The following is a 24669-nucleotide window of genomic DNA, read 5'->3' as shown; positions in this document are numbered from 1 at the left end:
AGCACCAACCCCAGATTTCTGATATAATATTAAGCTTTTTCTTGAAATACATCCATAATAATAAAAACCTAAATCTATAGTTTCAGCTATGTGTAATTAATATATTGTATTTGCATTTATATATTGCAGCTATCTGTAAGTCAGGCTTTCTGAGTATTAGTAAAATATATAATTTAATATAAAGCATATTAAAAGACATCCCCCTCAAGATATTCCCTTGTTAGCTAAAATAAAAATGACTATAGGATATTATTTCAGACTTATAAAATTACTCTCACCAACAATCTTTTTTGCTCTCTTGATGCTCCAACTACTCTGTGAGTGAGGTTCTTTTTGATTACTGGTTTTATTATTTTATTGTATCCATTGTAACAATTGACAAATGGAATTTCAAAGAGATTAAGTGACATGGCAAGAACACTGCACATCTAGTTAATGAGGAAAAAAAATCAAGGTTTTTCTTTTATTCTAAGCATTATTTCCATCACACTATAATGATGTTTCATTCATTTACTTTGCAAAATATCAAATTCTTCTTGCGTTCCTGTTTAAAGAGACATGCTCTTAGAAGAGTGCTTCTCTGATAGGAGTAGGGTAGTGGTCAAAATCACCTGAGTCTGTTCATCTGGGTAATTCACTAGACATTCTTTGAGAAACACTGCCTTTAAGAAATAATATCTTCCTATCTTAATATTTAAAAATGAATGAGTGCATGATATTATATTCCTCAGATTCAGAAAAATTCTTTAGAATGGAAGTAAGCAGGGGAAATGCAGTAGACAGGTCTGAAATAGGAGGAAAATCTGTAAAACAAAACAAAACAAAACAAAACCAAAAAACAAAAAACTGGAAGCAGGTAGTAAAACAAATTCCACTGACTGTTTAAATTTGCCTGCAGGCATCCCTGCCACTGGGACTGTATTTAAGACTGTATTTATACTCAGCCATCCATTTTTGAATTAGAAACTCCATTTCCTTCCAATTGCTTTTATAGTGATGCCAAGCACATAACCAAATTTTCAAAAATTGATTTTCTTAGTACTAACCCAATGTCCGCCTGAACTAAAGTGTGCATCAAAGTCAGTTTTAAAAAATGTGGTGTGTCCTCTCTTTCATATCTTAGAAGTTCTTGGCCTAGACCATTTGGCAGGCCTGTAAGTTTTCTAGTAATTTTTCTTTCAATGCAAGATAACAATATAATAATGGAAGGCTGAAATTACAAGCCAATTTAACATTTCACCAGCAGGAGGGAAGAAAGAAAGGACAAAAGTAGTCATTGTCTAGAAAATAATAATGACATTTTACACTTACATGGTGCTTTGAAGTGTTCCCAAGGTACTTTCACATATATCATCTTATCTGATATAAACCGATAAGCCAAGCCATAGCCTCATCTTGCATAGTATAAAATTAAAATTCAGCCATATTAAGTGGGATAGCCAAAGCCACTTGCCTAGAAAAAGCACAAGAGCACAGATTATTTGACTCATAAACTAGAAGATCTTTTCACATACTATGTATAAAATACTTAAATATAATTCCCCATACTTTTTTTCTGCCTTCTTTGTTATATTCTATTCTTTCTATGGCTACACTATGTCTATACTGTCCTAAGGTTCCACCCTAGGCCCTCTGCTCTTCTTCTTCTACATTCTATCCCTGAGTTATCTCATCCAAATATTCAAGTTTAATTTCCTTATTACTACAACTATCCAAGTTTTTTTCTCCAACTCCCTACATACATTCATATCTCCAACTATCTACTGAATACTTCTCCTGAAATATCATAAAGATGTGTCATAGGCTATAGAGTGAAACTGAACTTACCATATATGCCAGTAAAATTGCTTATTTTTTTAAAGATTTATTTATTTATTCATGATGGACAGAGAGAGAGAGAGGCAGAGACACAGGAGGAGGGAGAAGCAAGCTCCATGCCGGGAGCCTGACGTGGGACTCGATCCCCGGACTCCAGGATCGCCCTGGGCCAAAGACAGGCGCCAAACCGCTGAGCCAACCAGAGATCCCCTAAAATTGCTTCTTCACCTTTATTCTCTCTTATGAAGAGAGACATCGCTACGAACTCAGATGCCCACAGAGAAGGTCTAGAAGTCATCTTACATTCTTCCTACTCATTATTCATTCTCCACATCCAAACACAAAGGCACAGTTCTGGTAGATTTAATCTCTGTAATATTGTCTAACACCTTCCCCTCTTCTCAATCCCTGCTGTCACTGCCTCCTTCATTCCTTCATTTTATCTTCCTCAGTTATAATAATATTTTCCTAATTGGTCTCTCTTTGGTTTTTCAAGTTCTGCTGCTCATAGCTGGAAAAGACAAAAACAGAAAATAAAACAAAAAACAACTTTCTGAAAATAAATCTGGCCATGTGGACTCCATGCCTTCATGAAGAACCTGCCAATGCTTTCGGGATTAAAATCAATTATTAGTTTAGTACATGTGATCTCTCATGATTTTTCTTCTAGCTATTCTGTTTGACTCAGACTTCTACCCACCCATTCCTTGATCATATTCAACCTTCATTCCAGCCATACTGAGCCACTTACTAAAAATTCCCCAACCTTATCATGTGGTTTCTGCCTCCCAAAGTGCCTTGAATAATTCATTCTTTATCTCCATTACTTTTACATAGCTAAGCTATGTAGAAGTAGTTTTTCATTCCAGAATTCAGTTCATATATCACATTTTCCAGAACACATTTCTCATCTATATAAACACTGTCTAATTTATATGCCCCGCCCCCATATTCCCATTTATCAAGTCATAAAATGTTCATATTATTTAACCCACTTGTTTATCTTCAAAAGTTTCACAATATGGTAAAAATGACAAGCATAAAAAGTCATTGGCATATTCTAGGAAAACAAACAATTTTTCATACTTCCAATCTTTGTAAGACTTCTATATTCATTATACGACAGTAGCCTCACATCACTTTCTTACCTCAAATTTTTTTTCTTATATCTGCATTAGCTGAAGAGTGAACATATTTAAACTATAGTTACCCCCATGGAAACATTCATATTTGGCAATGTCACCATCATTTTTTCTCTTCAGCAATGTTTCTGCAATTATTTTGATATACTACTGAATGTTATATTTATTTTATAAATAACATAAAAATTAGTAGAAAAGGTAAACATTAAATTACTGATATAAATAAAAAAGTTTCCACAAATATAATAAAATTGCAAAAAGGGAAGAAATCAGGAAATTTTTTCTTTTTTTTTAAGATTTTATTTATTAATTCATGAGAGACACAGAGAGAGAGAGAGAGAGACAGAGACACAGGCAGAGGGAGAAGCAGGCTCCACGTAGGGAGCCAGACTTGGCACTCTAGATCCGTGATCTCCAGGATCACACTCTGGACCGAAGGTGGCGCTAAACTGCTGGGCCACCCGGGCTGCCCAGGATATTTTTAACTTCTGTCAGTCACTAAAATTTAAGTAGTTGACAATGCACTACTGCAAATAAAAGAAAAAAAGCTTTCTGTAAATAACTGTCGAAAACATATTGTCTTAAAGAAGTATAATTATAGATTTTATACATTTTTTTAGTTATGGGGAATGAGACTTCCCTTATAACTTACAAGTATATTGTACAAACTTCATGTGTTTCATCTTCATGGACCTGTCAGAGAATGCATTATACTTCACCACACAGGAGTATTTGTACTTGTCAAAAACTATAAGCAATCTAAATATGTATCAGTAGATTGGGAGCAAATTAACTGATGCCACAATCACTGAGTAGAATATTATGCAGCTATTGTTACGAAGGCTATAGCATCACCTGAAAGCATAGTGATAACCTAGTAGCAAATTAAATGCTAAATTAAAAATGAGTGCCTATTATTAATTAATGAGATATAATAATATATCACACTGTAAAATTATGAGAAAAGGATATACCAAATTTACAAAGCTGTGCAGTTTTAATAGTGGGGTTATGGACAATTTCTCTCTATATCCAAGTTCTTTATAGCTATTATTATTTCTAGAAGAAAAGTTTAGGAGGAGTTCATTTTTAGAGGTTCAGCATTGGGGAAGGAATAAACATCAATCATAAATATAACAAATGTAAATCCTCTATTTTAAATCCTCTATGGGGAGAAAGCATATTAGAAACAGAGGCATATTAGCCAGAAGCATGTTTTTACTGTCTATATTTGAAACTTAAATATGACAAAATGAGCTGCAGATAGATACTAAGTTGACAAGGAGTGAAATGTGCTGGATTGTTCTTTTGTCAATTTGTTTACATTGGGAACAATGTTTCCCAGAATCCCTAACTCCATATGGTTTCAGCTTAGAGTTAGCTGAGTGACATTGCATGAGATTTGATAGGCAGAAGTGAAACAATAGCCATTACTCTCCGGATATTAACACTGGTTAGAAGCAAGTTGCCACAGCACATGTGGGTTCCAGTGTGTCTTTCCTACTCAGCAACAAGCTTCCTTCCTAAGTGTTGGTCATAGTAACAAAGAGTGACCCCAAGCCTATCACCACCACTTAGATATGAACTCAAAAGTAAGAGTCATAAAGAGTAAGTAACTTTCCATAGACTTCTGCACATGGAGAAGGAGGTGATCTGATTAAAAGTGTAAATGAGGCCCAGCAGAGACCAACATCAGCTGCCAGCCATGTGGATGGCCATCTTGAACGCTCAGATGACTCCGGCCTCATGACAAAACAGGAACAAGAATCACTCCAGTCAACCCACAAAGAGAGATATTAATAACAAATCAATTTTAAGCCAATAAATTTGGGGGTGACCAGCAATAGATAATCTGAGTGAAGACAAAGAGGAAGGAAATGCCTTGAGCAGTGCAACATAGAAATGACAATGGTCATAAGTTCTTCTCAAAAGAAGCAGTATAGATAAATTATCATGGACTCAGAGGCCAGAGATTTAGAAATAAGTTTATTTTTAATTTCATTTCTTGTGAGAATTAAAATACAAATCTGAACACTATCCAAAGCACATTTCTTTTTAGATTATGAATCCCTGCCAACAGATACATAATTCTAAGACACTATTCACAGAGAAATGTCGGGTAGAAAGGGAATACTAGGGACTTTTCTGTAATAATCCTTAAGGATTATGCTACTATTTAACCAACTTATTTTATAAAACACCAAAAGCCAGTATGTAATCTTGGGCAATGATTAACATATATTTCTTAAATATAGTTAAAAATAAAAAGTAGGGCGCCTGGGTGGCTCAATCAGTTAAGCATCTGCCTTCAGCTCAAGTCCTAGGATGGAGCCCTGCACTGGGCTCAGCAGGGAGCCTGCTTCTCTCTCTCCCTCTGCCTCTCCATGCCCCCCACTGTACTCTCTCTCTTGCTCTATCTCAAATAAATAAATAAGATCTTTAAAAGAATAAGAAATAAAAAATAAAACAGTAAGTTATTTTGATTTATGGTTTGAAAATCATAAATTCTGAAAAACAATGTACACTTTGTCTTTCCTTTTTCCTCCAACTTTATTGAGGTATAACTGGATACAAAATGCTGAAATTATATAATTAATGTATACTATTTGGTGAGTTTGGTTTCTTGTTTTTCTAAAAACAAAACTAATCTACTCTACAACTTTTCAGAGAAAAAGTGAAGGTGACAAAATGGATGTTATATCACTGCTATTCTGGGTACAACTACAACAAAAAGGATCTCTCTTTTTTTTGGCTGTGGTACAGAAATAGAGAGAGACAGAGATAGATAAGGAAGGGAGGAAGAAGTAAATATAGCCTGAGAGATATTCTAAAATGTAAATAAAGGATATCCTTTGTATTTACATAATCTGGTTAATGATTTGGTTAAATGGAAAAATCAGCCCATGCAATAGAGCTGTGTGGTTTCCTTTCAAGAACTCGAAAAGGAATAGCAGTGGTTATCAGCTCTGCACTCCCATCTTATGGGGAAGACCAGAACCAATAAAGCCATCAAACCTAAAAAGTATTCTTAAAAGTAAAAAGAGAGAGAGAGATTTTAAATCTGTTTCTCTTGAAGTTTTCTTGGTCCTTACCAAGTTAGTTATACTATGCAGATTAAAATCTTAAAACAGGTACAATTAAATTCTACAGGCCCTCATAGTCAGACTAAATCCTTTTCTAACACTGAAGTAAGAAAAGGGAATTATACATTCCTTAAGACATTAACCTCAAAATTTTACTCAAACTAGGAAGAGTTACACCAAGAACTTCTCAAAATCTATGTCAAAAGAAGGATTAAGAGCTTTTATGCTATTACTTTCTCAATATTTGGGAAAATTTTTCATCTATTGCTAGGAAATGGAGTTGTACCTTTTCTATCGTATGTCCATACAAAGGGATCAGATGAAGAAAAAAATGTTTGCTTCTCCCTCACCATCACGCTAATTGCATGTCCATGAATTATGTAAGGAGTCAGGGTGAGCTGACTCAGTAGTCTTTCCCTTTGTTTGCTAGCTCATTATTCCCAAATCCAAAATACACTAAGAATCATAGGTGTTTGTGCAGTGACATCCCGAAGAAAACAATTCTGGGCAAGTTTTAAAGTTGTATGACAGATACAATTAATAAAAAAAAAAAAAAAAGGATTTTCTTCTATTATTTCCCATGGGAAAAAAAGGAGGGGTAAATTTTCCTCAATCTTCATTTATTTCAAAACATTCAGTACTGAATAAAACCTTGTCATGTAAGAATAAAAAAGGTACAATTATACACCAGAAGATTTTTAAATGCAAAATAGCCTAATACATTGAAACTAATATGATGCTTTACAGCCAGCCCCAGTGACTCCCTGTGCCATTGTCTGTGAGACCTTGTATACCTGAATGCCCTTGAACTACTGCATTTTGCAGTACATTCCATTGCATACAATGGATGACCTTTACACATTGACTTTGACAGCAGCCCATCTCTTCCCCCGTAACTTCCACTCTTACGGGCTAATAGTATAATGCTAGATTTTTTAAATGAAGTTAACAGAAAAACTGTTTCCTAAGGGTTGCATCATTCGTCCATTTGTCATTAGTGTGACTCCAAGAAACATATGGCGCAGATACAGAAAAGTTGTCTGGGGAGGTTTGTATAATTAAGCAATGGGATATTTGGCTGTGAGGCACCAGGATGCCATCAAGGCCCGCTAAAGCTGTAAATGCCCCTGACAATAGTCTCCAACAGAAAACCTATCTCTAAACTGAGAAAAGTTAGTTCTCTTTTAGATTAAAGGCCCAATGGAATATTTACAACCATATAGTTAAGTCAACTTTATTGGGGTTGGAGGTTTAAGGGGCAAACAAAACGGTCTGTGGAATTGAACTGGGTAAACCATGCCTTTCTCTCTGCCATATTATATGCTATATTTGAGCATAGGATAGTGTATTCTATCTACCTATCTCTCCATCCATCCATCCATCATCCATCCATCCATCCATCCATCCATCCACCTTCCTATTTAGCTATCTACCTATCAATCTACTGATCTATCATCTATCACCTAATGCAGCCAAAGGACAGAAGACAAAGGACAGCTAATGCATTTTATTTCCAAATAACTCAGAGGATCAGCAACCCCATATCCCAAAAAAACTAGATCACCAAATGTCGGAGTTAGAGAAAAATTTGTTCTATTTCAGTACATAAAAGCAAAGCTTGCTTGATAAAAAAAAAAAAAAAAAAAAAAAAAAAAAAAAAAAAAAAAAAAAATTAAACGAAAACTTTTGTTTTTGTTTTGTTTTTTTTCTGATTGGAAAGGGGTCAAGAATGGAAGGAAAAACAAAAAAAGAAAACATTTTAAAAACTGACAAGCACCTTAACATCACAACTGGCCTGTGCTCAAAAACACAAGCCTCTTCATGGATGCAGTACCCTAAATCTTTTCAAGTCAAGTACCTTTGGCTCCCTGCCCCGCGTCTATAATTTTTCCTTATTTTCACCCACTCTTTTATTTTGTTTTGTTTTTTCTTAAAAACAGGTCTCAAAACCACTGCAATGCATATCACCAAACATCACCTGGTTCCTCCAGAGCATGTGAAATGATCTCCATGTTAAAGTGACAGCGCATTTCTTTCTAAGTTCTTATCCCTTAATTTGGTTCTTGTATATTTAAAGGTCTTCTCCCACTCCGGGCAACTTGAAGGTGAGAACCACCTTTCTTTCAATCTCATTCCTATTTTCAACCATCTAACAGGGACTACAGTAAGTGGTAACCAAAAGTTTACCGTTTTTGTTGTTGTTGTTGTTGTTAGTTTACCGATTTTTTAAATAAAACTCAGAAGGGATGCTTGGGTGGCTCAGTGGTTGAGCATCTGCCTTTGGCTCAGGGTGTGATCCTGGAATCCTGGGATCAAGTCCCACATTGGGCTCCCTGCATGGAGCCTGCTTCTCCCTCTGCCTATGTCTCTGCCTCTCTCTCTGTGTCTGTCATGAATGAATAAATAAAATCTCTAAAAATAAAATAAAAATGAATCACAGGCACTCAAATCTGGATATAAATAAATTAATTAATTAAAAAACTCAGGAAAAAATCTTCATGAGTATGAATATATCAGTCTAGCTCAATTTATACAATGAAATAAAACTTTTCAATTTGTTTTATGATTTATGTTGCAAACTGGAACATCTAAAATGCCTGCTGATTCAATAGTAAGAATAAATAATATTTGAGCATGAGTTTTCTTCTTCCAAATGGATCCAAAATAGCTTTTTCATCCTTTAAAATGTGAAAAAACTGAGTGCTGATAGGATTGTTTATAGGTAGGTAGGTATAGATAGGTAGACTATCATCTCCTCCAATTAAAAGTCACTTCAGAAAAAAACATTGCATACCCGCTTATGTACATATGCTTCTAAATTTATAAAAGTTCCACATCTTAGCCACCATATCTTAATAAAGAACTACAAAACATATCACTATCAGTTCCATTCATTTTTTAAAACGACTGTGGAAACTATGGTCATTTTAAAACAATATTTAATGACCTAAAATGGCATGTAGTCCTTTACTCTTTATGAGAATCTTGCCCTTGAATCCTGAAGAGTTAATATCAGCTAAGTATTTGGCCTGAACAGTTGATGACTTGGGAAAAACATCTATTTTATCTTCATGATCTCTCATTACTTTGGATCATTTAAGTAGTCTTATTCCAGAATTACCCATTTCCATCTAAACCATAAAGCACATGCAGACTGTGCACACACGCGCACGCACATACACACACACATACAAATCACAGAGATGGGAGCTATTTTAAAATAAGACAGCTGATATTCCTTCAAAATTCACATGAATTATTTGGCGTTAGTGCCATCCTTCATCTTTAGAACCATGTAAATTATCTCAATAAACCAAAAAAAAAAAAAAAGGACAAAAGTTATGATTTTCTTTCCAATAAAATGTGAACTGCATGTAACTCTTCATTTACAGCCATACTCATTGTGAGCAACTTTGTGGAGTTAGAGCCTGGAGAAATAGCACAGAGAACACACTCAGCTCTCACCACTGAACCACGACTCCCAAGCCAAGCAAACACTCTACTTAGCACATTGTATCTTTTGGGAAATTTCTACCATAATTGGTTCAAGGTAGGTAAAGGGAGCCAGACCTTTAAACAAATGGTTCAGCTTAGAAATAAATAATAGTCATAAAGCCTTAGATTTTGCATTTTCTTATAAAGATTTACTTATTTATTTTTTAAAAGAATGTGGAGAAGAGGGGCAGAGGCACAGGGAGAGAGAGAATCTCAAGCAAAGCATGGAGTCTGACTCAGGGTCCAGTTCCAAGACCTTGAGATCATGACCTGAGAGCCAAAATCAAGAGTCAAATATTTGATCAACTAAGCCACCCTCTAGGAGCCCTAAGTTTGTTTTTTAAAGATTTTGAAGGCCTCTTTTGAAGTTTTCATCATCAAATAAACAGTAGCAATTTCTCTTTGTTATGCGCTTTTAGGCTGATAAGTTTTCCAGACACGTATTTTTTTCCTCATTCGATTGAACTTATGGGCTATGCCGAAGCCCAGCAGGTACTGTGATCTCATCATTTACAATAAGACATCTGAATCTTAGGTATTTCCGTTGATTTGTCAGAATCCCTCAGAGAATAGGTGTTCAAATCAGGGCCAGAAACCGGGATGTCTTCTTTCAACGTGGGGCTCGGCAGAACCCACTCTTTCTATATAAACAAGTATATGTATACGCACTTCAACTATTAAGTGGTATTTAGAAAGAAGACCCTCCCAGCACTAACTATGTCTTCAGTGCCCACAGTTATTCATATTCGTCCCTAAGCACCTAATTTACTTGACAGAGTGGCTTGAGCCCAAGGGAGAGCCTAGGTCACTGATGTTTAGGGTAGTGTGCCCTCCCTAGCCGTTGAGTTTAATGTTTTTTATTTTATGACTCCAGGCCCAGTCCCACATCTCTGCCGGATTGCACTGTCCTGAAAAATGTTTATATATATCCAGGGACTCCAGTAATGGGCCCATAAAAAAATTCAATAAAGAAATGTTTTAATCAAAATATGCTGTCTGACATCACAGAGTCACCAGAATTCTCATTTAAAATTGGAGCGCATCGTTGAAAAACGTTGATTGCTGTTGTAACCTCACTGGTTTCTAAATGCATTCTGTTCATGCTCTGCTGTTGATGGAACTGGCTACTGATGTGTATCCTTAGAAGAACCTTTTTGTATAATGAATAAAGAATCTCGAAATATATGAAAAGGGCCTACCTTCTCTCCCCGCAATGGTGACAGAGAAAGGGAGAAAGGGCAGCTGTCCCACTTCCTTTTGTTGGGTATAATGATCATGTGAACACAATAAAAGAATAATATATCTTTAAGAGGAAAGAAATGTCTTTTCTTTCCCCCCGAGCAACTGCACATGCAAGTTTCTTAAAGCATCTTTTCTGTGCAAGCTATAGGTCCTTTTCCAAGGTGAATAAAATCCCCACAAAAATGCCTGCAAGGAGAGAGATGTTCCTGATGCTTCCCTCGGGCATTTGCTGAGCTAGCCAAAGTATGCACTCATGCTATAGATCACTTTGGCACTATTAAAGAATTACAGGGCATCACATGGTCTTGTAGGAATTAATCACTGCTTAACAGTATGTGCTCCTGTGTTTATGAAGTCATTTGGAATATCTGCATGTAACCAGTGGCTCACTGAATGGAGTATCTGCAGGTAATGAACCATGGCATTGTGTTATGGTCGAGCTAGAGAATGTCCAATTGGCAATTAATATGCTAACAGTGCAATGTATTTATTTTAGGGAAAGTCGAATCATAATTTGAAACTTTTAATAAGCCACAGAGAGATCCTATTTATATCATGCCAAAAGGCCTTCACAGAGGACTTCAAGGTGGGATAGGATGGCTTCAAAGGTACATGCCCTCCACCATTTTTACAGCAAGTGACTCCTTTAAAGACCTATGCTTATATTTTCCTTCAGGGACTCCTCAAAACATTAACTTAAGAATATATATTAAATTTCAGTTTCTAAGTATTTGCCATCAATAAAACAGAACTGTGGGTACCGGTCTTAGCAGACTATCTTTAGCAATATTTAACTGCCCTAAAGAAATTTTGGCAAAGAAGAAAAGGAAATGAAATGAATAGAAAAATGAAAAGGGAAGTGGAGATAAACAATCTTATACTTTACCTAAGTAGGTGGGAGCTGTTTAGTGGTTAAGGGATACAGTGAGTATTAAGACCAAGTAAGGAAGTCCCTTTCTGGATTTCACAAACATTACAAAATTTGTCACTTATAAATATTTATCTTGCTTGTATGATTCAGATGATATACTCAAGCATCAATTAGCTTCCCAATAAAAGACAAGATGTACAAATGTGAGGATTTATGTAAGGCTGTCAAGCTGTGTGCTGCTAATTCATTTCTGGTTCAAGTTGTTTACCATTATTGTACTTCATTTTTAAAGTGTTGAAGAAGGTTTTAAATAGATGCTTTGGAATTTATATGTAACAAGTACCCTAGAATGAGTGTACTCCACTTTTACTAAAATTCTGGTATAAGCACTAATCAAATTGTTAAGAATTTTATATAGCTGAGTCAATGATCATTGCTCCCATTTCACATTTTAAATTTGTACCAAGAAAGGTGGGAAACAGAAAAGAAATAATTCATTTTCCTTTCTCTACTCTGTGACTTCCATGAATTATCACATTTCCAAATAATTAGGATACAATCTCATAGGCCCTATTTGATTAGCAACTGAAATCATCACCTTCGAATTATGCAGGATTCTTTTTCTCCTTTTCAGTCAAACTTTGATCATGCTAGGTTAAGGAAATAAATTCAAAATCATCAGTGATGACAAAGATATGCTCCATATAGCTATCAAATTTTCCTAATTCAGGATTTTAGTCTTCAGTTGGTAAACCTCCATGCAAGTCTCCCAGCCTCAAAATATTAGAATCCAAAAGTATCCATTCATACTCTTATCCACTGACTATTCTACCCTCATCTTAGTTTGTGCTGGTTATATCATAATTAAAAAATCTGAGGTTAATGCAGGGAAAGACATGTAAGAAAGTTATATCGAACACTGACATATCATTTTGTTAGAAAGTAAGTGTCTGGGAAGCCCCAGTGGCTCAGCGGTTTAACACCTGCTTTCAGTCCAGGGCCTGATCCTGGATCCTGGAGACCCAGGATCGAGTCCCACGTCAGGCTTCCTGCATGGAGCCTGCTTAACCCTCTGCCTGTGTCTCTGCCTCTCTCTGTGTGTGTCTCTCATGAATAAATAATTGAGATCTTAAAAAAAAAAAAAAGAAAAGATAAAGAAAGTAAAGAAAGTAAGTGTCTGGTTGGAAGCAGAATTGTATACCTCCTCGACCAGCTGAAAAGAGGGAGAGATCAGGATCTCCAACTTCTCAGGGACCTGAACATTCACTGCCTAAAAGGTGTGAGCTGACTTAGCCAGACCTTCTTGTGACCTTTATACCCACAAGATGTAGGATCTTTTAAAAATGACTATCCACTAAATCAAAGACAAGAATACCTAGTCATTACTACTGTCCTTGAATCAAACCCTGTTTTGCCTCTCATTCTGTTTATATCTCCAAATGCTGTCTCTGCTATCCAAAGGCGGCCAGCAGTCAATCCTGGAACTCCCTCCCTCTTCTTCTTCTTCTTCTTCTTCTTCTTCTTCTTCTTCTTCTTCTTTTCTTCTTCTTCTTCTTCTTCTTCTTCTTCTTCTTCTTCTTCTTCTTCTTCTTTCTTCTTCTTCTTCTTCTTCTTCTTCTTTCTTCTTCTTCTTCTTCTTCAACAAATTTAGGTGGGAATTGATTTCCTTATGCTGTTGAGGCCTACCTCTTACCAAGAGCTCTTGCTACAAGGAAGCAACTTTCCATGTGATCATTTCATGCTTCAGTTCTACCAAATTTTCTTTGCTCTTTGAACCCCAATTTAGAATTTAAATTCCACTTTCTTCTACCAAGGGTGGTGGTGGGGGGGATGTCTGGAAATGCTTTTGTGTTTAGATGGGAGTGCTCCAAGTTGCCTGATGTTTCAGTTGTGGGCTTGTGAAGAAAATGGAAAAGCAAGCCGGATGGCCTGGCTGCCAGCATGCAAGTCAGAGCCTCTTTCATTCCCTGCCTTCCTGGCCTTAACTTCCTCTAATGTAATCTTGTCCACTGAAGCAAGAGGTGTGACCACTATGTTATTATCCATATTTCAGCTCTACACTCCTCTGGCCTGAGAGCACAGGGGCTTTCCTTCTCCAGCATACCTCTCAATCTGATTATGCCATGCTATGAAAGTGAGCTCTGGCCTCTCTACCTGCCCCTTCTGTCTCATCAGCCTATATCCCGAATGTTCTAGTAACCTCTACTAATGCTACTGTTATGCCACATTTTTCTGCAATGCAAGGGTAAATAAAAGTTACATGCCTATCAGAAAATCAAGAGTTTCAAAGTAAATATAAGTTCTCTCATCATCTCTAATTGTCACTTGCTGTGGATGTCAAACTGACAGAGTAGCAGAATCTAATTTCCTTGTTTGATTCACCATGAAATTAAACTGAACTGACAATTTTTATTTTCACCTGGCAAATTCATCCGGCACTATTTAAATCTAACTAATCAAGTACAGTTATCTGCTGTGCACACTTGTCTCCCCTACCACACCTCTGGTTTGCTGTATCTCACTTCCTGGACTCCCTCCAATAGCCGTGCGTTGGATTACATTTACAGTTTTAGAAGGTGTAAAGGAATGCATGAACATAGTTAACCAAGGTGCCAGCAAATGTATCATGTCACAAAATTACTACTGAAAGATAAGAAAAAAGAAGTAAAAGTAAAAAAACAAAACTCCCGGACTACAACACTGTTCAGAAACCCAACCAGTGAGAGGCGTTAGCAAGACCTGTGCTCAACAGGGCAGAAAATATAATTCTGAAGTTAACTGACTTTAACTAGAAAACACAACAAAACAGAAAGCAAAACAAAAACAAACATGTTTAACCTCTATAAGAAATAAGCATCATCATTCAGAAATAGTATTATGGTAGGAAGTGCAAGGTACATCTTTGTCTGACAAAATGATGTTATCTGGCAGTTGGGGCCACTGAGAGATGAGCTATATAATTTGAGCTTTCAAAGATAAGGAAGATTCCACATCCTGGAATCATTATACAATATCCCAGTGCAAGGATTTACGATATTGCAGGGCACCAAAAAATGTATAAGTCTTCCCACTTAACCATTGGTGACTGCTAGCAGCTCTCAAGGGGCAGCCTCAAGGATCATCAGTGAAGGACAGAATGGACTTTATCCAGTCGGCAGAACAATGAAATGGGTTTCTTGATGCATGAGGAGGAGCATGCTAGCCGGACCCAAAGCTAGTCAATATATCATGTCTTCACGCCTAAACATCTCTTCAGATCCAGGCTAGTTTCTGGATTTTTAGAATGATTTATCACAGACAATGTCTGACCTTTCTTTGCTCTGAATCTGAAGTGAAGTTCTGCGGGTTTAGTATCAGTCCCAAGGCATTTTCGAAGATGAACTGAAACTTTAGGTTGATTCCACATTTGAGACCCAAGCTAACTATTGCTACACGTTTAATGGTTATGAACCATGTTGGAATCTGAGTAAATGTGTGCTTGAACCCTTAGAAAAACACATATGATGCATAAAAATCGGCATGCAATTCCAGAAGGGATTTATGGACTCCTTGAAGCCCTGACATTAACTAAGCATAATCACAGCTACAAAATTTGAACATTTTCTATATGCTGGACACCATGCTAACACCATAGCGATATCCTCAAACCCCCCTGCCCGGCCTCTTCAGCCCTGCTGGGAAGAATCATTGCATTAAAAACTCTAGGCCACTCATTCTTGGAAGTCATATGAAATTGCTCTTGTGACAAGTTTCTCAAGTACAAATCAGTACCTGCAAAGAAGGAGTGGCTGCCCTTGTAACTTTAATTTAGGACCTCTGTTTTAAATTATCAACTGTTTTCATTGCTCCCAGCATCTTAATATAGATAACATATTTCTCTTTATAGAAAGTCAAATAGGCCTGTTCACCAAATCTCAGTAACAGCTACTCTGGAGAAAGACTAGTTGAGTCTCTATTTCCCCCTCAAGACTTCCCAAAATGACTTTGGCATCTACCATATAACTTAGGTGTGTTTTTTTTCACCCACAATACATATATTTCTTAAGCCATTTCTTTCCCAAAAAAGAAGTACAGAAACTTCAGTTTATGTGTATAGTTTGGATCCTTAGAACCCTGAAAGAAATCATTATTATCCCCATTTGGTATAATGAAGAGCAAAGACCCAGAGAGGCTGAATAACTTGCTCTTGCCCACACAGCTCATAAGTAGAAAACAAGATTTAGAACAAAATTTAGTCTGACTTCAAAGCCCAGGTTGGAGTCGCTGTGCCCTATTGCTTTAAACTCCAGGGTAAGAACCTTTGCTTAACCATGCTGGTATTATAAAATTGATGAGACATTATCTACAACTAGAATAAGGAGCAAGAAGGTGACCTGTATCATCATAAAGCAGCCAGGTTATTTAAGCCTGAGAAATAAGTTTAGACGTTTCATTGCACAAATGCCATCCCATCTATTGCTGAGAGTACCTTCCCCAAGTCTCCACCCAGTCACCCAGTACCATTTATTGGAAGACTTTGTGATTACCTATGACCATACCCAGTATAAAGGACAGCCCCAAGGAGAATCTGAGCCCTGGAGTCTTACTACAAACATCCATGCTAGTTTTTAGGATAAATATGAACCATGAAAAGATTCCTTCCTAGCAAAACAGGACATAAAGGACTTCATGGAAACTTAGTGATCTAATCTTAAGAAGCATGTTTAGGATAAATTTAAGAATTAGCACAGAATAAAAATGGGTTAAGTATGGAAAATAGTACAGGAGCAAGTGCTGAAGAGCAAAGAGGAGCACTAGAGTACATATGATGAAGAACTTAGAGAAAGATCTGCAGAAGCAGCAGGAGAAGGGTTATTAGGATGAATCTGAGGAACTAAGGTGAAATAAAGGGATCTATAAAACATTAATGGAAGAGAGAGCAAGTAAGAAGAGAAAGCACATGGCCTCTTAATGTTCTGTTCTCACTGCACTATAGACTACAGTTGGAGAAGCAAGAGCAGGACTTTGACAAGACACTTCCCTGTAAAGATCACTCCCAGGGAGAAACAAGTAGCTGCTTGACTATCGATGCAGGTGTAGGTAGGGAGTGAGTCTGAGGATGCTCCTTCTCAAATACCTGCATGCAGAGTCATGAATATTACTTTTTAATTCATATATGGATTCTGGACATGGAGTTCTAAGTGGAATTTCATAATAAGGATTCAGAAAAATAAATAAATAAATAAATAAATAAATAACTGTGTTGTTTCCAGGAGTTACTGGTACCCAAGCATATCTTCCAGTTTTCTTCTATTTCTACAAATTAAAACATTATGAAAGGCATACTATAGCATAGTACAATATACTTACCATTTTAGTGAGAACAGTTAAGTTCAGGCAAGGCCCAAGGGGTAAAATGTGAAATCCAACTGCTGAGGAGGAGAGAAATTTGTTCATCTATTACATGTTTTAAGAGTGAATAGGAGCTACATCTGGCAAAAGGCTCTACACAACACAAAATTTCTTCCAGTGCAAACTATGGGATGACCAGAGAGCGTTTCATGGCAGTTTTTGATATACAGAATAACAGTTCAAGTTGTAAAAGAATCCAAAGGAGTGAAAGAGATGCTCACAGGGACAAAGTTAAATGAAGAAAGTAAGGAAACATGTACTTTTAGGAACTGGGAGAAAAAGAGCAGAACAAAAACAACAATACTGTCAGAGCTCCAAAGGGAAGGCAAAGTCATGGAAGGAAGGAGGTAAATAGATGGTGTAAACCAGTGCTGCTCAAAGTAGGAGATAAGTACCTTGTGCCAGAATGTAAATCAACCAACATAGTTTCCTTCTTCGAGAAAGTTTTGTATTACTGCTACTACTATTATTTAAATAATAATATTAGCTGACTAGCTCAACTGAACAGTGGGGTTGATGATATAGTAAATTTACACTCTGTTGAAAACTCCATATCTCCTTGTGGACTGGTAACAAAACGAGTAGTTCTCAAGCCCAAAATGTTGAATAGGCCTAGAATAAACTTCAAAAGAGAAGAGACTGTCAACAAAAGTCTGGGGGATCAATCCCTGGGTGGCTCAGCGGTTAAGCACCTGCCTTTGGCCCAGGGCGTGATTCTGGAGTCCTGGAATCGAGTCCCACATCAGGATCCTTGCATGGAGCCTGCTTCTCCCTCTGTCTGTGTCTCTTCCTCTCTCTCTCTCTCTCTCTCTCTCTCTCTCTGTCTCTCATGAATAAATAAATAAAATCTTTAAAAAAAAAAAAAGTATGAAAGGGTAAGCAGAGTGCCAAGAGGGCAAACAGCATCAACACTGATGGCAGGACAAAAGACATAGCTTCCACAGAAGGAAGTCACAAAGGAAGTAAAGGCATTAACAGAAAGGGACAGAAAAAAAAATTTAAAGAGTGACGGAAGGGGATCCCTGGGTGGCGCAGCGGTTTGGCGCCTGCCTTTGGCCCAGGGCGCGATCCTGGAGACCCGGGATCGAATCCCACATCAGGCTCCCGGTGCATGGAGCCTGCTTCTCCCTCTGCCTATGTCTCTGCCTCTCTCTCTCTCTCTCTCTGTGTGTGACTATCATAAATAAATAAAAATTTAAAAAAAATAAAATAAAAAAATAAAGAGTGACGGAAGAGAGACAATAGTTATCTGCCCATGAAGGAAGCATGCAGATGAAACAGGGAGAGAGGATGTTATTGCTGAGAGACAGGGCACCTGGACCCTGGGGTAATAACCCAGGTGGCTACTGCAGACTACAAAGAATGGCTTCTCATCTTCAGAGTGAGCTGCTAAAGAAAACTTGGGGACTATTGAGAAGGCTACCAAATATTTTTAGAAGCATTGTTCTAAATATCAGTTTTAAGATGATTAGTTAATATATACTCAAATATCACACTGAAAACTTTAATTGTTGATAAAGTATAGCTTTTGTTAGTTAAGGAATACCTAACACTCTAAAAATGATTCGCAGCACAGATCATGAGAACTGAGGATTTGTGTTTGCTAGGGCTGCCATAACAAAGCTACATTCTGGGTGGCTTATACAACAGAAACTTACTGTCTTGCAGCCCTAGAGGCTAGACCAACATGTTGATGGGTTGGTTTCTTCTGAGACCCCTCTCCTTCGCTTGTAACTGTCTTCTCCCTGTGTCTTCATGTGGTATGTATCAGTGTTCTAATCTTCTCTTCTTATAAGGAACCTGGTCACATGGGATTAGGGCTCCTCTAATAATCTCATTTTAATTTAATTATCTCTGTAAAGATCTTTCTCGAAGTACAATTCTTTTCTGAGTACTGGGTGTTAGGGCTTCAATATTTGAATTTGGGGATCCTGGCCCATAACACTGATAAAGATCCAACCCATAATGAAATGCTATGAACATCCTGTGTCATGTGCAAACATGCTCCCCATGTAGTGACTAGCACAGCACATTCCAAACAGAGTTGGGGGTAGACAGGGGGGTTCATATGGGTTGGGAGGATGGTTTGGAACCACTTCCCCATTCTCTTACAAATTCTCCTTGAATCAACTATTTCACTTTTTTAACATTTCATGCTGAAAATAAGCTTAGAATAGAGATCCATATATCCAAAGAGAAAAGTGAAATGGGGTGATGAACAGGAGTCAAGGGTCATAAGTGACATAGCTCACATCAAAACATCTTACATAGAATCATGGTATATCTGAGGGATTTGGGTTCTTGCTGTCTTCTTAATCTATTGCAAAGTAGTCTTTAGACACATGGCAATATCTTTTTCAAACAATCCAAAATACATTTTAGAAAATTCAGAACTTGCAGTCTATGATTAAACCTCTAGGCCATCAAAATCCAATGTACTTGGCTTCAGTGAACCCAGATGTTTGAAGGTCTTTATGTCTTCCCTATCTTCCTTTGGACTAGCACACTCATCTTTTGGAGTCAATCAGATCATGTTGTGGCTTTCCTCTAGCTTTGGGATATTTCTCCCCCCATTTAGTTAGTTTTCTTGTTTGGGCAAAAGTCTAAGTAGGTATCTAGGTACCCCAGTCATTGAAAGACGCCATTTCATTTGCAATAAGTAGGAGCAAGCACTTAAAGTGATCAGCTTGAACAAGACTCATCAGAATTGGAATACTTCTGCAAGACTTGTGTGCAGAATTTTATTTTACACTATTCCTTTTACAGAGAATATCCCAACCTGCTCTGGTTCTTTGCTCATTAACAGCATAAATCATGCAAAATGTTAAAAGTCACTGTTGCAATGGTATTTGATAGAGAATTTAAATTAGACCACAGAGAAAAATGATGGTACTGCTCTGAGGCTGTATGATTCATTTCTTCGTACCAAACTAGAAGTTGAAAATGCAATGCAATTTTATAATGAACAGAAGTATTGCCTCTGGCCCTCATACAACTCCAAAAATAGATAGAACAAGGCTGACCAAAAATCAGGAGGGTCTTATATATGTGTATATATGTGTGTGTGTGTGTGTGTGTGTGTGTATATATATATATATATATGTATATATATATATAAAATCTCCTCCTCTCTCCCTCACTCTTTTTTTTCATCTTTGAATATCATTTTTTTTTTCTGCTTTTCATCCCCTTTTTGTCTCTCTTTGTGTCTCTATTACTCTGTCTTGTTTTCTCTGGCTCTGTCTATGCCTCCTTTTCTGTGTCTCTTTGTCTTTGTCTCTAACCTTTTCATTCTCTTACTCTCTTGCTGACTCTTAGTCTGTATGCCTATGTATCTTTGTCTTTCTTTATTCCTGCCTGTCTTGTTTTCTTAGCCAAATATCTAAGTCTCTTTTACTACCTTTACCATGTGAATCTTTCACTGTTCTCATAACTAATTTCCTCTCGCTCTTTCTCACTCTCATGTTTACAGCATTTTGATATATTTCTTTTCTGAAGATGCCTGCAACCCCGTTCTGTCCATGGAGACAAGGATGAGCTCTTCTCTCACCAAAGCTGTGCATGTAATCCATGGACCATCCAGCAGAGGCAGTGCCAACCAGTGCTTTCTATACCTCTTCACCTTGGAAGTTAAATGTATACAGTTCTTTCAGGCTCAGCTTGGCTCAGTGTGAAACCTGCCAGAAGGGTCTCAGGTCTTCACCAGAGCCCATTTGCCTGAAGCTGTTCAGTAGAAGCCATCCCCTAACTTTGTTATTTTTGCCATTCTAAGTGACTTTTGAGTTACTTAACATAAAGCCCCACATGGTATTTCAGAGTTTTGTTTCAGTTCTAAACCTCACAATAGAACTCTAAAGGATAAATATCTTGTCAGGTTTGAAGAAGAGAGATTATGAAGAGGATTTAGATTTAGACTTTTGAATGGCGTAAGGAATTTGACGTGAGAGTATAGCAGGTAGGGGCCAGAAAACCAAGGAAGAATCATTGTAGGCAAGTGTGCACATTAGTTCCAAAAAGGTGTATTTTGTACTTTATGTACAGTTAATTGCATAGTTGTTGGGAAAAATAAAACAGCACTGTTATCACATTAGTGTATAATTATTATTGTTTCCGCAGAAGTTACTATGTAGTTACTACATTATTACAGAAAAAATAAAACATGTTATTTCATGGTAACTATGCAATTAGCTCATGTCACTACCAAATGTACACATGCTGAACCAACAAAGAAATAAAATGTTCCATTTTTTCCCTCTGTGCTCATGAGTCATAATATTGTCCCTCTTTTAGAAATGACATAATGAATCAATGTACTAACATCAGAATATGCAGATGATGCTTTTTTCCTCATCATTTTTTTCTCTGGTGAGCAAATGAATACCTTGGAAACTGCAGATGCAAAATAGCACACCAGATAGGCAGGCAAGCAAATATATTCCATCAAGCAAATCTACTGCATTTAATGAGTGAGGAACAATGAGTCCTTGTTGGCTGTGGCTGGAAGGGGGTACCTTGGCAAGCCAACTGCCTTGGTGGCTAAAAGGAATGAGAGAAGGATTAAATGCATTTCATTCTGTGTTGCTTGCAGGCTGAAAGCATAGCAAACAAAAACTGGTACCATGTTATGTGTACATTCACAGAAGAATTTCAGTTTCTGTTGCACATACTGCAAAGGAAAAATCCAGTGTTTCAATATTTAAATCAGTTCTATATAAAGCAGACCACTTGGTAAAAGTTTGAATTCAGTATCAGAAGTTGGTTCTTGTAGTACAAAAGAGATTTAGTTTTAGAAAAAAAAAAAAAAAAAAAAAGGAGTACACAGTATTCTTTGTCAATGCCAGCGTCTTTATACTTAAAGCCCTGTATACAATCATCTTTCTATGAAGCTAATTGCAAGCTGCTTAAAATAATGAGAACGGGTCTGTTTATTGTAACTAATTGATTTCCAATACTTCAAAATTAATTGGGCAGAACAGGTCATCCCAAGCTTTCTTTGAGGCATGTTTTAATAGGCTCTGAATTTAAGGAATTAATGGATAGATTAGTATAATTCATTTTCACATTTGTTATTTTTCTAGAAACAGTTTTAAAATTCTCCCAGGAAGAGACCCTATTCTTGTTCCTTTTCTCAATCCTTTTCCCTGCTTCTGCACAACACACAACTCACCTCTCCTTTTTTTCTAGCAGGAAAATGCCTCAGCTCCCTAATTATCTTGAATTTAAATTCTAATCATGAAAATTAAGAGTCCCAGGGGTCACATGAACTCACTAAAGTTTCGAAATATACTGGCTACCCTCTCTGATTAACAAAAAGATACCTAGGGCAAAAACTGTCTTTGTCCTTTTCACATATAGAGTACTTATATTTATATGTAGATTCCATAATTTATAGCTCATGTGTCATTTCTGGTGAATGTAGGTTGAATTCTACACAGTTTCTAATCTTCCTATTAGTACATATTTTTAAAGACTGTTCAAAAGGAGGAAGGCAAGTAAAATTTTCATCAGCGAAGAAGTAACCTAAGTTCCTGGTGACCTGATTCAATGACTCAGTCATGAAAATATATATGCACCTTTATTTTATTATTTGTTTTCTAGGGAACAAGGGTCTGTCTCACAATGTTGCCCAGGCTGGAGTGTAATGGCTATTCACAGGCATGCCTCCACTACTGGTCAGCACGGGAGTTTTGACTTACTCCCATTTCTGACCTGGGCCAGTTCACCCTTCCTCATACAATCTTGCAGCACCCCGATTCTCAGAAGGGTCACCATATTGATACTGAACTTAGTGTGGACACCTGATTGACATAGTGCGCTACAGTCCAGAACTCCTGAGCTCAAGTGATCCTCCTGAGTATGGGACTATAGACTCATGCCACCTGTATGTATTCTTTTAAAGGCAAGATGATCAAGCACATATGATCTTCTTTCTTCCAGAAATGTCGCAGAGGTTGAGACTCCTTAAAGGCAAAAGCAGACAGAGCTAATCCTAAATTTACACATGATGAAAGTAGGCTACTGTGTCTTTGTCATCTGTCCTCTGCCCACTCTTCACTGGCCCTGACCTTTTGGGTAGACAAAACATAACCATTCAGTTGAGCATCACCTCAAAACCTTTCTATCCATTAAATATTAAGAAATCTCATTTTTTGAAAGTGAGAAGCAATGGTATGGTAGGCAGGATTCTAAAATAGCCTGCAAGAGTTTCCACCTCCCTGGTGTACATAATCCCTAAGACTGTGAGTAGGATGGATTTTACCCCATAATTGGTCATGTTACGTAACGGGCATATCCAGGGGGCCTGACCCAATCACATGAACCCTTTGAAAGGTAAGACCATTCTCCAATTGGTTATAGGAAAGAAGGTCAGGGGGATGTGCTCCCACTGGCCTAGAAGGAAGCTAACATCCACATGTGAACTGTATCCACAGGGGCCACATGGGAAAGAACGGCAGACCATCTCTAGCAGCTAAGAGTAGACCCTGGCCAATAGCTAGAAGAAAAATGGGTACACAGAGCCCCATAACTACAAGGAAATGAATTCTACCTATAAACAGTGAGTTTGGAAGAAGACTCCAAGTGCAGATGACAACTGCAACTTGGCCAATATCTTAACTGTTGCATGGTAAGGCCCTGAGGAGGAAATCCAGTCCTACCATGCCAGGTACTTGACCTACAAATAAATGTGAGAAAGCAAATTGTTGTTGTTTCAAGCCACTAAGTTTGTAGTAGTTTTTATGCAGCAGTTGAAAAATAATACAACTGGAAGGAGAACATTGAGCCTTAAATTTATGACTTTTTTTACTCTTGTAACATTCATCCCAGACATTTTGGAGGTTTTGACACTACATTAGTTTTTCTCTGGCAAAACTTTAGATGCAAGATTCAACATTAACTGGACATACCTAGTATTTAAAAACTTTGTGAGAAAGAAATTTTTTTTTTTTTTTTAAGAGAGCCAGAGTTTCCCCCAGAGTATCCATGTGCTCTGTCAATGTTGAGTTCTTCCATGAAGAAAGGCTATTTCCACTCAAACCACCAAACACTTCCAGGAATCCACTGTCAGGGCTTTTTTTTTTTTTTAAGATTTTATTTATTTATTCATGAGAGAGAGACAGAGAGATAGAGAGACAGAGGCAGAGACATAGGCAAAGGGAGAAGCAGGCTCCATGCAGGGAGCCGGATGTGGGACTGGATCCCAGGTCTTCAGGATCAGGCCCTGGGCCGAAGGCGTCACTAAACCACTTAGCCACCCGGGCTGCCCCAGGGCTTTGTTTTGTTGGAAGCATCCACTAGACTGAGGGTGTAAATGATTAGATTCTCTGGAAAGGTATAATTCAGAGATAATGGGAGGGAGAGAAAAATGCTTTTGCATCAGCCCACATCACATTTGTGAAAGTCACAAAAAGGATAAGGTTTCAACTCACATAGTTGATGCTGCTTTGTTAAAAGGAATATCCCCATCAGACTCCCACACAGAGACCCCAAGAGGAAGCCTGACATTGTCAAACATGCAAAGGCATGCAAGACTGTGTTTTCATTTAATGAGAGTTACCACAGATAAAGATGCTACAGCCATCTTTGTGAAGCTGAAACCATGGATAGACAAGTTATTTAAAAGTACAAT

This window comes from Canis lupus, chromosome 1 (assembly GCF_011100685.1).
Source record: "Canis lupus familiaris isolate Mischka breed German Shepherd chromosome 1, alternate assembly UU_Cfam_GSD_1.0, whole genome shotgun sequence".
Classification (NCBI taxonomy): Eukaryota; Metazoa; Chordata; class Mammalia; order Carnivora; family Canidae; genus Canis; species Canis lupus.
Note: the sequence above shows the minus strand (reverse complement) of the source record.